This window comes from Gopherus evgoodei, chromosome 3 (assembly GCF_007399415.2).
Source record: "Gopherus evgoodei ecotype Sinaloan lineage chromosome 3, rGopEvg1_v1.p, whole genome shotgun sequence".
NCBI lineage: Eukaryota > Metazoa > Chordata > Testudines > Testudinidae > Gopherus > Gopherus evgoodei.
This window is the reverse complement of record NC_044324.1, coordinates 38,604,678-38,619,440: the sequence shown is the minus strand read 5'-3', so window position 1 is coordinate 38,619,440 and position 14,763 is coordinate 38,604,678. Positions and strand designations below refer to the sequence as shown.

The 14,763-nt window shown below is 44.4% G+C and overlaps 1 long non-coding RNA gene across 1 annotated transcript; it reads left to right on the top strand.

Annotated features, from left to right (window-relative positions):
* The first annotated feature begins 12,069 nt into the window (after positions 1-12,069).
* Positions 12,070-14,035, top strand: LOC115649517. The gene is made up of 2 exons (XR_003999846.1): positions 12,070-12,407; positions 12,961-14,035. It is a non-coding gene; the product is annotated as an uncharacterized LOC115649517 (long non-coding RNA).
* The last annotated feature ends 728 nt before the right edge of the window (positions 14,036-14,763 follow it).

Below are 14,763 nucleotides of genomic sequence, written 5' to 3'. Positions count from 1 at the left end.
AATGGGGAGGAGTTGATTTTAAATTGTGCATTTCCTTTCTAGATGTTGATTGTAATAGCAATAAAATACTGATAAAGAATAAAACATATCTCTAGTTCATTAAAGTCCCTCTACCAATAGAGTTAGTTATATATAATTATCAGACTTGAAAGCAAATATAAATTTAAGAAACAAAGGACGGGGGGGGGGCACTACTGACTGGAGTCTTCATAATTTGGAGTGCCTGGTACCTGCTGGAGACTGGTAAAATAGTATTTTTACCAAGGTCTGATTCAACACCCACTGAAGTTAATGGCAGGCTTTATACTGAAGTCAATTGGGATTGGATCAGGTCCTTAATATAAATATGTGCTTGAACAAACTATGGCTAATGGGTCAATTAGGCACTACTGTCGTTTGAACATCGACTTGAGTTAAACAGCATTTTCCTCAATAATCTTGGTCAGCTTTATTGCAATAGCCAGTTATGCTGCCATAATGAAAGAAGGCTAATGTCTATCACACTTAAGTTATTTAATAATACCTTTTAGGTAAATGGAACATTTGGCTATTCCTCATAAATAGTCACCAGTTTAAGAAAAAGCACAGAACTAAAATAATTTGGGTGAACTAACTTTGGTGCTTCTGGATGGATTGAGTCATATGAAGGTGAAGACGGGTACATTCCACTAAATATACTACATTAATTTCACCAAAGTCCAAGCATGATTCCAACATTTGAAACCACTGAAGTGGATAAAGAGAAGTGTCCTCTCCCATTAGACACAAGCCCACCTGGCTCTAGCAGAGCAGTTCATTTCCCAGCAGACATAACACCCCCCGTCCAAAAAAGAATAGGAGCAAGTACTTGCTACCCCTGAATCTGCTGAAGAAAGTAGAAGCCGGTTCTTCCTGGCAAAGCCTGGCTTTCAGGGAGAGAATTGGCAGAAGTCATGGGTGCAGGGGGGGAAAGTTTAAAACTTTTGGACACAGTATTAAGCAAAGGGAGGGGAAAACAGCTAATGGTACAAGAAGAGACTTGAGAGAACTGGGGAAGAAGCAGGGGTGGAGGTTTCCCATCTAAGTGGTGCAGAGCCAGGGCAGGGGTGGCTTCAGGGTGGGTTTTAGCTGGTCCCAGTCTGTCCAGGCCTTTGGAGTCTCTGCTTCAGAGATTGCTCCAAGGCTGCTATAGAAGCCCTCCTGCCTTACCCAATTCCCAGAAGCATGAGCTGCACCCAGTGCCCCCCCAGCCACCCCTTACATTGCTGGCAGGTGCTGCCTTCAGGCTCAGCAGTGCCACCCCAAGCTCACAGCACTGGGAGTTGCATTGCCCGGAGGGCATCTGCCCTCGGAGGCGGGTGGGGGATCTGGGGACTCCCCTGCCGCCTCCTACCATGCTGGTCAGCGTCAGCGAGCAACCTGGCGCCACTTTAACCCTGTGCCTCCACAAGGCAAAGGCACTGGCAAGTCACTGCTGCCACTCCTAGTTGCAGGTCCTGAGACAACCTCATGTGCCCCCAGCCTGGGTCCCAGGAAGCAGAGGAGCAGCGGCCAGCGCTCGCGCTAAGCAGAGTGGAGAGGAGCGCAGGGATAGCGCTGTGGTAGGTGTTTTGGGTTGAGCACTCCCACCCTCCCTCGCTGTCTGGCCGCCAGCAGCACCGGGAGGGTGGCTACATGGGGAAATATGGCAAAATTTGGGGTGGTTATAGCCCCCCCTGCACACATCCTCCAGCTGCCCCTGGAGGGGACTGTCGGGGGGGCCTCACAGTGGAATTACTCCATACCTAGGTCTGTAGAAATCCCCTTAAGCAGCTTGTTCACAGCAGGGAGAGGAGGAGAGGACAAACCCCAGCAAAGGCAGCCACAGCAGCTGGGAGGCTGGAAGTTAATTTACCTCAGCTCCCCTCTCCCTGAGCAGCTCCACAGTTCACTGTTGTAGACCAAAGTGTATTTCTTTTTGTCTTTGGGCAGAAAGCCAAACTGCTTCCTGGATAGGTTATCCACCGGGCATCTGCTCTATGCAGCCATCCAGGGTTTGTGAAACTTCAGAAAGTATTGCATATTTACATTGGGAAACAACCCAAATTACATAGATGTACAGCAAAGGAAGCGTCCGCAAATTAGTAACTGACTTCAGTAACTGGTGTAACTGACTCCATTTTCTTCAATGCAGTTACTCTTGGTTTACCTCTGTGTAACTGTGAACAGGATCTGGCCCAGCGTTCCTAATTTAATAAGGGTAATTCAGTGCAAGATGATAATTTGTTAAGTAAAGTGAAGCTTATTTTTAACTCTCAGGACACCAGGAGAGAACATAAGTGGAATAGAAATGGCTTTTAGAAGTGTCAGCAATAACACTGGTATTTTGCAATACGTGGCATTAGTGAAGTAAGAGCCACTGAAACATGCTTAGCCTTGGTGGCATATCACAGCTAAGAAGCCAGCTTGTGACATGCCTTTTGTTCACTGAGAAGCAAGCAACGTGCCACAGAATGTTTTTGATAGATTCCACGACCATAAGGGACTATGGTGATCATATAGTCTGACCTCTTGCATAACACAGGCCATAGAACTTCCCCCAAAATTCCTAGATCAGATCTTTTAGAAAAACATCCAGTCTTGATTTACAAATTTTCAGTGATGGAGAATCCAACATGACTCTGGGTAAATTGTTCCAGTGGTTAATTATTCTCCGCTAAAAATATACTTTATTTCCATTCTGAATTTGTCTAGCTTCAACTTCCGTTGGATTGTGCTATAACTTTCTCTGCTAGATTGAAGAGACCCATGTAAATACTTAGACTGTAATCATCACCTCTTAACCTTCTATTTTGTTTAACAAAATAGATTGCGCTATTTGAAACTATCATTATAAAACATGTTTTCTAATCCTTTAATCAAGGGAGGATGGGGGGCAGGGATATAGCTGAGGACTGCTCTTGGGAATCCTGACCCCCTGCGCTGGGCAGGTGGAGGGTCTGAGGATCCCCACAGAGGTCTGTGCTCCCTGAGTGGCTCTTACCATGGCCTAGCTCCAGCTTTCGGCCTGGTCAAAGTCAGGGTGTTAGGGGGAAGAGGAGGAGCAGGGGCGGGGCCTCATAGTGAGAAGGGGGCTAAAGCCAACCTGAGCCCCCCAGTGGGAAGAGCAGGCAGGAGCTGTTCTTCACAGTGGGGGAGCTGATCCCCCGCTGCAAAGTGCAACCACTGCTGGCACTCCTCTGCACCTGTCTGAGGCTTGCAGTTGTGGGGGCAACACCACCCGCTGCCTCCAAACTACATCCATGTTAAAAAGTGGGGGTCAGGGCCCCTCTGGTTCCAACATGCCTGCTCTGGATCAGTGACCTGTCCTCTTCATTATTTACCACTTCCCCAACTTTTATGTCTGCAAACTTTGTCAGTGATGATTTTGTTTTCTTCCAGGCCATTGATAAAAATATTAAATAGCATAGGGCCAAAAACCAATGCCATTTGCCATTACATGTTGAGATCCATCAGCTAAATGGTTTTAATCCATTTAATCCATGTTGCAGTATGAATTGCTAGTGTATGGCTACCACCTATGCTACTTATGATTACAAGAAACCAAGAAGATACATGCCATAAAACACATATTTTCAGTTTATATGCATGTAGGCTAAGGATGTGTCTACACTGTCAGTTGACTCAGGTTCCTGCTCACTGCTGCAGTGGTGTTCTGCAGTGTAGATACACCCTAGGTCAGTGGTGCCCAAACTTTTCCTGTCATGCCCCCCTCCTTCCAGTACTGGAATCGATCTACGCTCCTTCCCCTCCATTACTGCACACTTGGCTCAGCAGAGGAGCTTGGGATGAAGGCAGAGCGGAGGGAAAACCTGGGGCTGGGGGAGAAGCTGAGGTTAGAGGTGGCCTGGAGGCAGAGAGGGAATGAAGGCAGTGCTGGGCTGAGGGTGGAGCAGGGGGCGAAGTGGAGCTGTGGCTGGGGCCAGAGCAGGGCTGTGGGCGGAGCAGGGGGCAGAGTGGAGTTGCAGCAAGAGATGGAGTTGGGCTGGGGGAGGAGTTGGGCTGGATGGTGCTCTCTCTTTCCACCTCCCCTGGGGGCTGGGCCCCACTATGCTCCCCCACAACATTCCTCCGCACCCCCCCTAGGCAGCACACCCCACAATTTGGGGACCATTGCTCTAAACTATCTCAAGCCTGCAGTCTCAGCTGAGGATATTGTATTTGTTGTACAATGCTAATCTCAGGCATTATTCTGGTCTATGTTCAATGTCAGGCAGTGGTAATCTGACCATATGAATTGGTAGGGCAGAACCATAGCAATGGAGAGAGAATCCTGGGCTGAGATATGTGCACTTTTCCTGTGCCCTGGTGGTCTGCTGAGTACTGACACCTTATCCATTCCAGAAGTGAGTCAGTCAGCTCTGTCTGATCAATGCATTACATGATATTGACCCAGACCAGCTGTGCCGTGCTGTGCTGTTGTGAGGAATCTCACTGTTAATCATGGGTGGCCTGCTGTAGACTTCTTTTAAAATTAAGATGACAATGACATTATTTTAGTAACCACCTGTGCAGGACAGTCGGGCATCTAGTGCAATTCTACATACATGATGAACTATGAATGCTTTGAGGGAATGGTCCTGTAGTGAGGCGGCCTGGTTCCCAGCCAGAGGTACAAAGGCGGGCCCTCCGAGCTCAGTAAGGCCCCAGCCATCAGCCAGGCCGGACGTCCGTGACTGAGCTCCTGCTGGGGAGGCCGCAGAACGCAGTGGCCGACCCAGCCTCCCCCTCGCTCGCTACCCAGAGGAGGACTGGCCGAGCCTGCCCCGCTCCCGCTACCCGCAGGAGGACTGGCCGAGCTGGACGGTGGCCAGCTACCCGGAGGACCTGCTGAGCCCACCCGTGGACACTTACCCTGAGGAACCGATGGTGGTTGACCCCTCTGCCGACACCACAACGACTCAGGTACTCGAGGAGGGGGAAAGGGGAAGTAGCCCGGGGGCAGCCGACCCCAGTCTGGCTGCAGCACTGCCAGAACCAATGTCAGTGTGTTGCGGCCAGGATCCCCACTGACCCAGCAGCAGACTGCCTGTCGCTGTTAGGGCCTCGGTCTGGGACGCAGTGGAGTGGGAGGGCCTGCGTCCCCCCCCCCACTGCCACCCTTCCAGGGGTGGCAGACTCCCCCCTCTCCCTGGCCTGAGGAGGCCTTTAAACCTACTTGAACTGCTGCTCAGCCCTGCCTGAGGGTCTGAGCCCTGTACCTGAGCTAGGGCTTGGGATTTATAGGATTTATAAACTGAACTGCTGGGTGTGTAGTGAGGCGGCCTGGTTCCCAGGCGCCCCGGAGGGCGCAGAGCGACCCCTCGCCCGATGGGGGAACCCTTACAGGTCCCAAATCACATTGTTTTGGTAACAATCTCAAATGTTCTCCAAAATATATTGAAAGATTTTTTCAATAAAACGTGATCTGCTCCTTAATTTAAAAATAGATGGCTAAGATGCCCATCCTGGGTTGGCTAGGTAGTATGAGGGACAGGTATATAAACCAAACAGTTAGATACACATAAAAGTAAGGGTGCAGATGCATAAACTGATAATTGGCCATATTTGGCAGAAATAATGATCAGAGAAACTCCCTCCCCCTTCCCCAGCCAGATCTGCACAAACAGATCTGTTAAAACAAACACAGCAATGTCTGGTGTAAATTACAGTTCACAGATATGCTTCCTCCCCACAAACACAGGCATCAATCCTGAATAACCTTACACATGCCAATATTTCTTACTCACCCCACGTATTGTAGTCATTAGAATGTGCACATGAGTAAAGACTTCTCACTTGAGCAAAGGTTTGCAGGATCAGGCTCACAGTTCAGTAATGGATCATTACTATTTTGCTAGGAAGACCTATTCATGTTCATATCAACATCCCCCTACTCCAGTTTGAAATGAATATCAGCCTTCCTGAAGCGCTCTGCATTTTAGACAAATGGGCCTGATTCTGCTCTTTGTTGCACCTATGTAAATCTCGAGTAACTGCACTGAGGTAAAAGAAGTTACACCAGTGTAAAACTGGTTTGAGCAGTATCAGGTTCTATATACACCACTACCCCGATATTACGCCACCCAATATAACACAAATTCGGATACAACACAGTAATGCAGTGCTCCGGGGCTGCGCACTCTGGTGAATCAAAGCAAGTTCAATATAACACTGTTTCACCTATAACGGAGTAAGATTTTTTGGCTCCCAAGGACAGCGTTACAGCGAGGTAGAGGTGTATTATATTTATTCCTTTACAATGTAAAAGATATTAAAACTGAAACAGTTTATTCTTAATACAATTAGCCATATTAAGGCTGAATTCAGTTGGAGTTTTGCCTGCATTATGACTGAGCGATTGGGCTGATCATGTGATCAACCAAGACAGCCCGGAGTACAGGAAAATGTTCATATTAATCACTATGTGGAAAATGAAGGCGATAGAATGAGCTGAAAGCTACAGCAGCAGCACATTGCTGGTTTCCCTGTCACCTTTGTCTTTCAAATGTAGAAGAGAAAATTGCCAGTGCTTTCACAGCTGGTTTTTGTCCACCCACATAAGGGAAGTCTCAGGTTCCTTTAATATACTAAGCTTCAAGCACTACCAAACCATTACGTTCATTTAAAATAAAACAACATTTAAAGAAAGAAGTAAAAAAACCTATATGTGAGACTGCATGTATAAATGAAAAGAAAACATTCATTTTGTTTTGGGATGCAACCACAGTTCCTGTCAATTAAGCCATATTACTTACCACATTGATTTCAATGAGAGCCATGGGTGCACATCCCAAGGCTCAAGTCTGGCCCTTTGATTTTTGTTTCTGCATGAAGACAAATATGTATCTGCTAAACTCTTTATTGTGCCATTTTACAGCAGTACAAATAAAGTTTTGAAGAAGACTTGCGTGCATCACAGAAGAGTTCAGAAGCAGAGGCTTCCAAGTCAAAGTCTGTATGAGGCAATTGACTTCGACATGGCTGTGCAAATGACTAGGAGTCAACTGCCTGCCCGGAGATTTTATAAATGGCCAAACAAATTATTTATCTGACTTATTATTTATTTATAATCATAAATACAATATATAATATATTATACTGTATATTATATAATATATTGTAAAGACAAAACTTAGAAAACATTCACAACAGTCTGAAGTGGCTTCAGCTTGCCTGCAGCAGATAAACTAAAACTTCAATTACTTTGCAGCATTATGGGGCAATCCTTTAGCGAAGATGCACTCCACTGATCTTGAACAATGTTTCCACTGCATTACAGTTATTCAGCATTACAAAGTCAGCACTTTCCTACAATTCCAATACAACAACATCAGAAACATCAGAGTTTTCCTCTACGCTTAGAATAGGAAATAACTGCATTGTCTCAGTTTACTGTGATATCTTTTGGCCAATGTTGAATTTTAACAGAAAACACTACAAGTCATAAACATGCATTTCTTTCAGTTCATTATCAATAAAATAATTTTAACAGAATCATAAACTTAAACATTACAGATGGGAAATATTTATCAGCTCCCAGCGTGTCAATCAGGCCAATTCTGGATTATTCGGAGTATTCTCCTGTGTAATTTTCATTAAATAACATTTGGCTTCTTCCATTTTATTGGAAACACTATTCCATAGTTTAAAAGGTCTTGCTATTGCAACACTCTCCTTACTATTCAGCCTAATTGTTCCTAATGTAGGCTATGTCTACACTACAGATTTAAAAAATGTATTAAGGTTATGTTAAAAAAAAGTGAATGGTACAGACTTTAAGCGTAGAAGTTTCTGGTTATCAGGGAATAACATACAGAGTATCAAGGGTGCAAAGTTTGGTTTAAGATCAGGTGGCATAAGGAATACATAATCTGCGATATCCCCGATTGGAGATAAAAGGTCAGTGGGTCCAAGTACAGACATTGAGATATGAGGGTATGAAGTTCATAAAGTGGCTATGTTTGGGAATGGAGAATAATGAGTGGATATGATGATGAGGATGGATTGACCCTCATTTGGTGAGATTTAATGTTCAGGGAGTTTATGGTTCCAGATCACATGATCCAACAGAGAAAGTCTCTCTGTCCCTTTCTCGTAGTCGAAGAACGATTTCACTGTAGGTGGCCAGTGATGTGCTCGATGTAGATGTCCCTGGACCATCGGATGGTGTCTGAGACCATGAAGCGCCTCATGAACAGTGCGTAGCATCAACCGATCCCACAGGTCCACAGCACTTGCTCGTTGCAGGGGTCCCAGGTGCCCAGGGTTCCGATAATCAGTGTATCCATCTGTACCTCGTAGCCCTTAGCTCTCAGGGTGTCGGCCAGAGGGGCATACTTTTCCAGCTTACGAGCCTGGGCTTCGCAAAATGCTGGGATCCTGTTCTCAAAGGAGACCGTGATGTTGACAAGGATGATCTTTTTCTGGACCTTGTCGGTGATGATGATGTCAGGTCCTAGCTGCCTATCGGTACCAGGTATGGTGCAGTTCTCAGAGATCTCCCCCAGGCATTGTGTGATGGCTTTGCTACAGTGGCACAATTACGGAGCTGTGGATGTGCTGACGTGGCGCTGTAGAGCAAACACTTGCTACAGCGATGGAAGGGAGGTTTGTATCCTTGTGGTTAATCCACCTGTCATAAACAGATAGTTAAGGGTTAATGCCTTTTACCTGTAAAGGGTTAAGAAGCTCAGTAAACCTGGGTGACACCTGACCAGAGGACCAATAAGGGGACAAGATACTTTCAAATCTTGGTGGAGGGAAGCCTTTGTTTGTGCTCTTTGTTTTGGGGGTTGTTCGCTCTTGGGACTAAGAGGGACGTCAATCCAGGCTCTCCAAATCTTTCTGAATCAGTCTCCAATGTTTCAAAATTGTAAGTAACAGCCAGGCAAAGCGGATTAGTTTTATTTTTGTTTTCTCAACTTGTAAATGTCCCTTTTTGCTGAGGGAATTTTACGTCTGCTTGCTGTAACTTTGAACCTAAGGCTAGAGGGGGTTCCTCCGGGCTATATGAATCTGATTACCCTGTAAAGTATTTTCCATCCTGATTTTACAGAGACGATTTTTTTTTACTTTTCTTTCTTTAATTAAAAGCTTTCTTTTTAAGCACCTGATTGATTTTTCCTTGTTTTTAGATCAAAGGGGATTAGATCTGGACTCACCAGGGATTGGTGGGGGGAAATAAGAGGGGATGGTTAATTTCTCCTTGTTTTAAGATCCAAGGGGTTTGGATCTGTGTTCACCAGGGAACTAGTGAAATTCCCACAAGGCCACCCAGGGAGGGGAGAGTTTTGGGGGGACAGGAAGTGCTCCAGACACTGACTTCTGGATGGTGGCAGTGTACCAGATCTAAGCTAGTAATTAAGCTTAGAAGTGTCCATGCAGGTCCCCACATTTGTACCCTAAAGTTCAGAGTGGGGAAAGAACCTTGACATCACTTCTCTGAAAGGTGGCAGCTGGGTTGACAGAAGAATTCTTCCATGATCGGAGTCTACACCAGGGCTTAGGTCAGCTTAACTACATCTCTCAGAAAGCGCATTTTTCACACCCTGAGCAACATAGCCAGGTCGACCTAAGTTTTAGGTGCTGACCAGGTCTTACTTCCTTGAACTACTTAAACAAGTCCTTAAATAATTCCTCTTCCTCCTTGCTGTTTACATCTTTCACAGTTTGTAAATGGTTCTTATCTCCATTAGTTATTTGTGCATTCAGAAGGGCTTAAATGAGTGCTTAAGTGCTTTGTCGGATAGTGATTAACTTAAATATGTGGTTAAATACTTTGTTGAATTGAGGCCTATTTACAGTTACCTTGCATGGCAAAAAATGTCAGGAATTAGCCTGAGACCACCGAGTTCCACCACCCTAGTGAGCCACAGAAGACTCGCAGCTGAATCACCTGATTGGCCAGACCACCGAAGTGGCTGGAGGAACCAAGAGATGTGCTTATAAAAACCCAGGAGCAGCAGTAGGCTGACAACTTACGTTTGCATCTCTGATTGCTCCTGTTTCTGCCTTGTTCCCAGCTTTGTTCCTGCCCTGCTTGGTTCCTGACTTCAGCTCTGACCCTTGGATCTGGCTTCTGGTTCCTGACCACTGGGCCTGACAGCCATTGCTCCCACCACTAGGCAGGACTGCCAACACTCCAATTGGGGGGAAAAAATGGCAATTACAAGACTGTAAATTCTGTAGAGTGAGGATTGTCTCGACTATATAACACCACACATCTTACTATAACACAACAGAACCCTGATTTGAGCCTCTGGGGGTTGCTATAATATAAATAAATAATAAGTTCTATACATGAAAGTCAGATACTGCTCAGTTAAGGTCAGTTTGGCTGTTTACAAAATCTCCTCGCAGGCAGCTGACCACTAGTCATTTGCACAGCCATGTCTAAGTCAATTGCCCCATACAGACTTTAGTAAACAAAAATACATTTTCATATCAATAAAATAAATTTCTTCCCTATTCAGCAGGAAAAATACAAGCAAAGAGGAATAAAGCTTTAGTTCTCTGTTGTGCTTTTCAACAGGAATGGCCATCGTCCAGCTGGACACCAGTTGGTTATTTGCGCAGGAGCAGACCACAATATTTCAGCAGATCCTTCTATTTCTACTGGTTGTCACAGTAATAAATTAATTGTTCCTGCAAAACAGTTCCTATCCAGCCCACAGGGAATCTGTAAACCTTTTGAGGAACAAATGTCAACTAATTGCTAGCTGGCCTTTCAGTCTTGAGTGGTTACAGCTTGCCAGTTAGTTATTTGCATTGGAACAGAAAACTTCCTTTTGCAAATGCCTTTACTATTTGGACTGATTGCGCTAGGAGCAAATTAATTGCTCTTGCACAACATTACCTCTGCTGTGTTTCATATACTGTACATTTGTACATCCTTGGCAGGACAAATAAGAATCAGTTGCCAGTTCGCCTTTGACTTTGCATATTTGAGTAGCTAATACCTAGGGATACCAGATAGCAACTGTGAAAAAACGGGACCTGGGGAGGGAGGGGATATCTGGTCACTCTACTAATACCTAGGTTCTTATATCAGGCCCACTACTGTTGTATGTGAACACCTCACAGACTCATTAACGTAAACCTCTATCTTATAGGTGTGATGTTGCCATACTGAATGACTGAAAAATGCTTCCAGGTTATTAAGGATTTTTCTCCACATGGAATTATTCCAGAATAAGAGTGTCCACACATGGAGTTATTCTAAATAACTATTTTGCTTTAAATTCACATTCTACCTTAATACAAATTAACTTTCAAGTGCAGACAAGCCTTTATTAGGCATATAATTTTGTCAGTAAAAATAGTAATAGCCAGCTAATTTGCTGTCTGGGATTTTAGATTAGGTTACTGCATCCCGAGGTCCCAGCCCCAGAGTGTTAAAAGGCCATCACTGCAAGACCTTTCGAATCATTTCTAGGCCATGCCACCCAAGAACTGCTGGAGAGGCTCTGTTAGGGTGACCAGATGTCATGATTTTATAGGGACAGTCCTGATATTTGGGGCTTTTTCTTATAGAGGCTCCTATTATCCCCCACCCTCTGGCCTGATTTTTCACACATGCTGTCTGGTCGCCCTAGGCTCTGTTCACAAAAGATAACCGTTTTTGGTGATTTAAGGTGAGCAGGTTTACAAGCCAAATCCAAAAGGAAACAGGAGAAGAGAGCCAGCCCGGTAGCATCAGGTAAGAGTAGGGGTATGAGAGTGTGGGGGAAATCTAATCAGTTTCTATTTCCCTCACTCTTCTGTGAAGAGTTGCGGGGGACAGAGCAAGCCACTGACCTGCTCCTCTCCACCAGGTATTTGCATAGGTTGTCTGCTGGGAGGGAAATGATTGAGCTCGTTAGCTAATCTCGCTCATCAAATTAAGGGCCAGATTCTACCATCTTTACTCATAGTGATTAGCACCTTGAGCTGTCGCTGAGTCAGGGTGTTGAACACTTTTATTCAGTGTGTTACTGAGTTCCTATTATTCATTATTTGTAGTGTGACAGCACCTACAAGCCCCAGTCAGGGACCAGAACCCCATTGTACTAGGTACTGTACAAACCCAGACAAAAATAAATGTCACAGCCCCAAAGAACTTACAGTCTATATCTCAACATTAAAAAATGCTGGAGTTTGGTTTAAGCTTTCAGGGAGAGAGGATGGCTTTTATGTTTCTGAGTGGGTTTACCCATCCCTAATCTGCTTTCTTTTACTTTAAGTGCTGCATTTGTACCATGAGGCTCTGATGGACAGTCTGTGTATCTAGGGGTTGGAAGCTGAAAGACACTCTACCCAGTGAATACCAAAAATAACCATCTGACATGAACCTGCACCATTGGCCTCATCATTGCAAGTGAATTGTTGTGTGGGGAGGTCATCACCAATCTACAAACTGTTTAGCAGAGGTGACTTTGTTCTCTTTAGAAAGTTAATAAAATACATGGACAGCTTGTTTTAAAATACAGAGCAAATCAACTATGTTAATTACATCTTTTGGTATAGAATCATAAACATGAATGCTCTTTGATTGTGAAGACTAACAAACTCAATAGAGACGTATATTATTTATCGGCTGTACTGTAGTGCTCCAAGGTTGCAGTCAAGATCACTAGATAAGGGAGGGAGAGGGCCTCACAGCCCTTGCTCCAGGGGGAGCCTAAAATTTGCCTTTCAATTCAATATATGTATTGCCTTTTAATTTAGTTGAATGTCCTCTTGATATTGTATAATAATGAGAGAGAGTAAACAAAAGGGTTGGGGTGTGTGGGGGGGAGGGGGCTGGATGTCCATTACCTCACTCCCATTTTTGCCCTTTAGCACTAGCCCTGTTTCACAAGATGGCAGGAAGTTTTAGAAAATTTTCATCAGGTGCAGCAAAAAAGGAGAAAAAGAAGCAGATTAAGAGACATAAAGGTGCACTTCAGAGGTTTTTAACTCCTGACACTTCTTTGAATGTAGAATCAGTCCAGGAAACCAACCAAGAAAAAAGTCTAGAGGTGCATGAAGAAAATAAGGAGCAAGAAACCTCTGGCAGGCACACCGCTATATCGCAACCAGTGGGAGAGTGTGGCCACAACTCAGAAGACGTGCTACTAATTCCAGTATCCCTTTTTAACATCAGTGATCCCCCAACATGGCCCAAGTTCATAGATGACAAAAGACCAGCCAAACTGAAACATGGACTGTTGCAAATTAAAGGTAAAAGTTTTCCAAGTCACAATGGAAGAAAATTAAAAAATGGAGGAAATATACAATGGCACTGGCTCATGTAGTCAAGTAAAGTGGATGCATTATTTTTGCTGAAAGTATTTGGTGTTGGTAAGCATCATCTCATGGATGGTGGTGTTCCCTCAAAACGTAACTCTCAAAACTCATGAGAAAATCCATGTTCTTCACATTGGAAATATGGTGAAGTGGAGAGAATTGGAACTACAACTGAAAACTGAATCTGCAGTTGACCAGACTTCATAATCATTGTTCGAAATTGAGAGACAACACTTGTGAGGTGTATTTGAAAGAACTGTGGCCATTGTTCTTCACTTAGCATTTTGTGGTTCCATGGAAAAATGTAACCGGTGTGGAAATGGTAACTTCTTAGGCCAAGTCGAGTTAATGGCTAAATTTGATACTGTGATGAAGGAACATGTAAGACAGTTCTTTGCTACAGACACCATAATTTAACTTCAAAATGATATCATTTTGTATTGTAGGGCTTATTTCAAAAGGTAACAGGTACATTTATTAACAGTGTAAACAAGATAAAGTATTACTCCATTATTTTGGATTGCATATCTGATATCAGACACGAGGAACAAATGTCTAGACTCATAGATCTTAAGGCTGAAAAGGACCATTGAGATCATCTTGTCTCAGCTCCTGCACATCACAGGCCACGGTACCTCACCCACCCACTCCTGTAGTATGCCTATAACCTCTCCTCAAGTCATGACTTAAAGGGTTCAAGTTAAAGAGTATCCACCATTTACTCTTTTTCAACCCAGCAAGTGACCCATGCCCCATGCTGCAGAGAGAGGTGAAAATACCCCAGGGTCTCTGCTACTCTGACATGGGTGAAAATTTCTTCTCGACCACAACTATGGTGATCAGTTAGATCCTAACCATGTCGGCAAGACCCACCAGCTGGGAAAGAATTCACTTTAGGACTCTAGCTGAGAAGGGCTCTGAGTTACAATTTCCGGCCATTGGAGATATTTGCTACTAGGAGTCTCAGATGGGCCACATGCCATTGTAGGCTACCTCATCATACTACCCCCTCCATTAACATATCAAGATCAGTCTTGAAACCAGTTAGATTTTTTTGGCCCCATCAGTCCCCTTGGAAGGCTGTTCCAGAACTTCACTCCTCTGATCATTAGAAACCTTCCTCTAATTTTAAGCCTAAACTTGTTGATAGCCAGTTTATAGCCCTTTGTTCTTGTGCCAGCATTGGCCCTTAATTTAAATAACTCTTCTCTCTCCCTGGTAGTTATCCTCTGATGTATTTATACAGAGCAAACATATCTCCCCTCAGCTTTCTTTTGGTTAGGCTAAACAAGCCAAGGTTCTTAAGTCTCCTCTTGTAAGACAGGTTCTGCATTCCTCTGATCATTCTAGTGGCCCTTCTCTGCACTCATTCCAGTCTGAATTCTTCTTTCTTAAACATGGGAGACCAAAACTGCACACAGTAATCAAAGTCGGGTCTCACCAGTCCTACTACACCCAGCCCCAAGAAAGGAGCAGCAAAGGTGGGTCTGTCTAGGG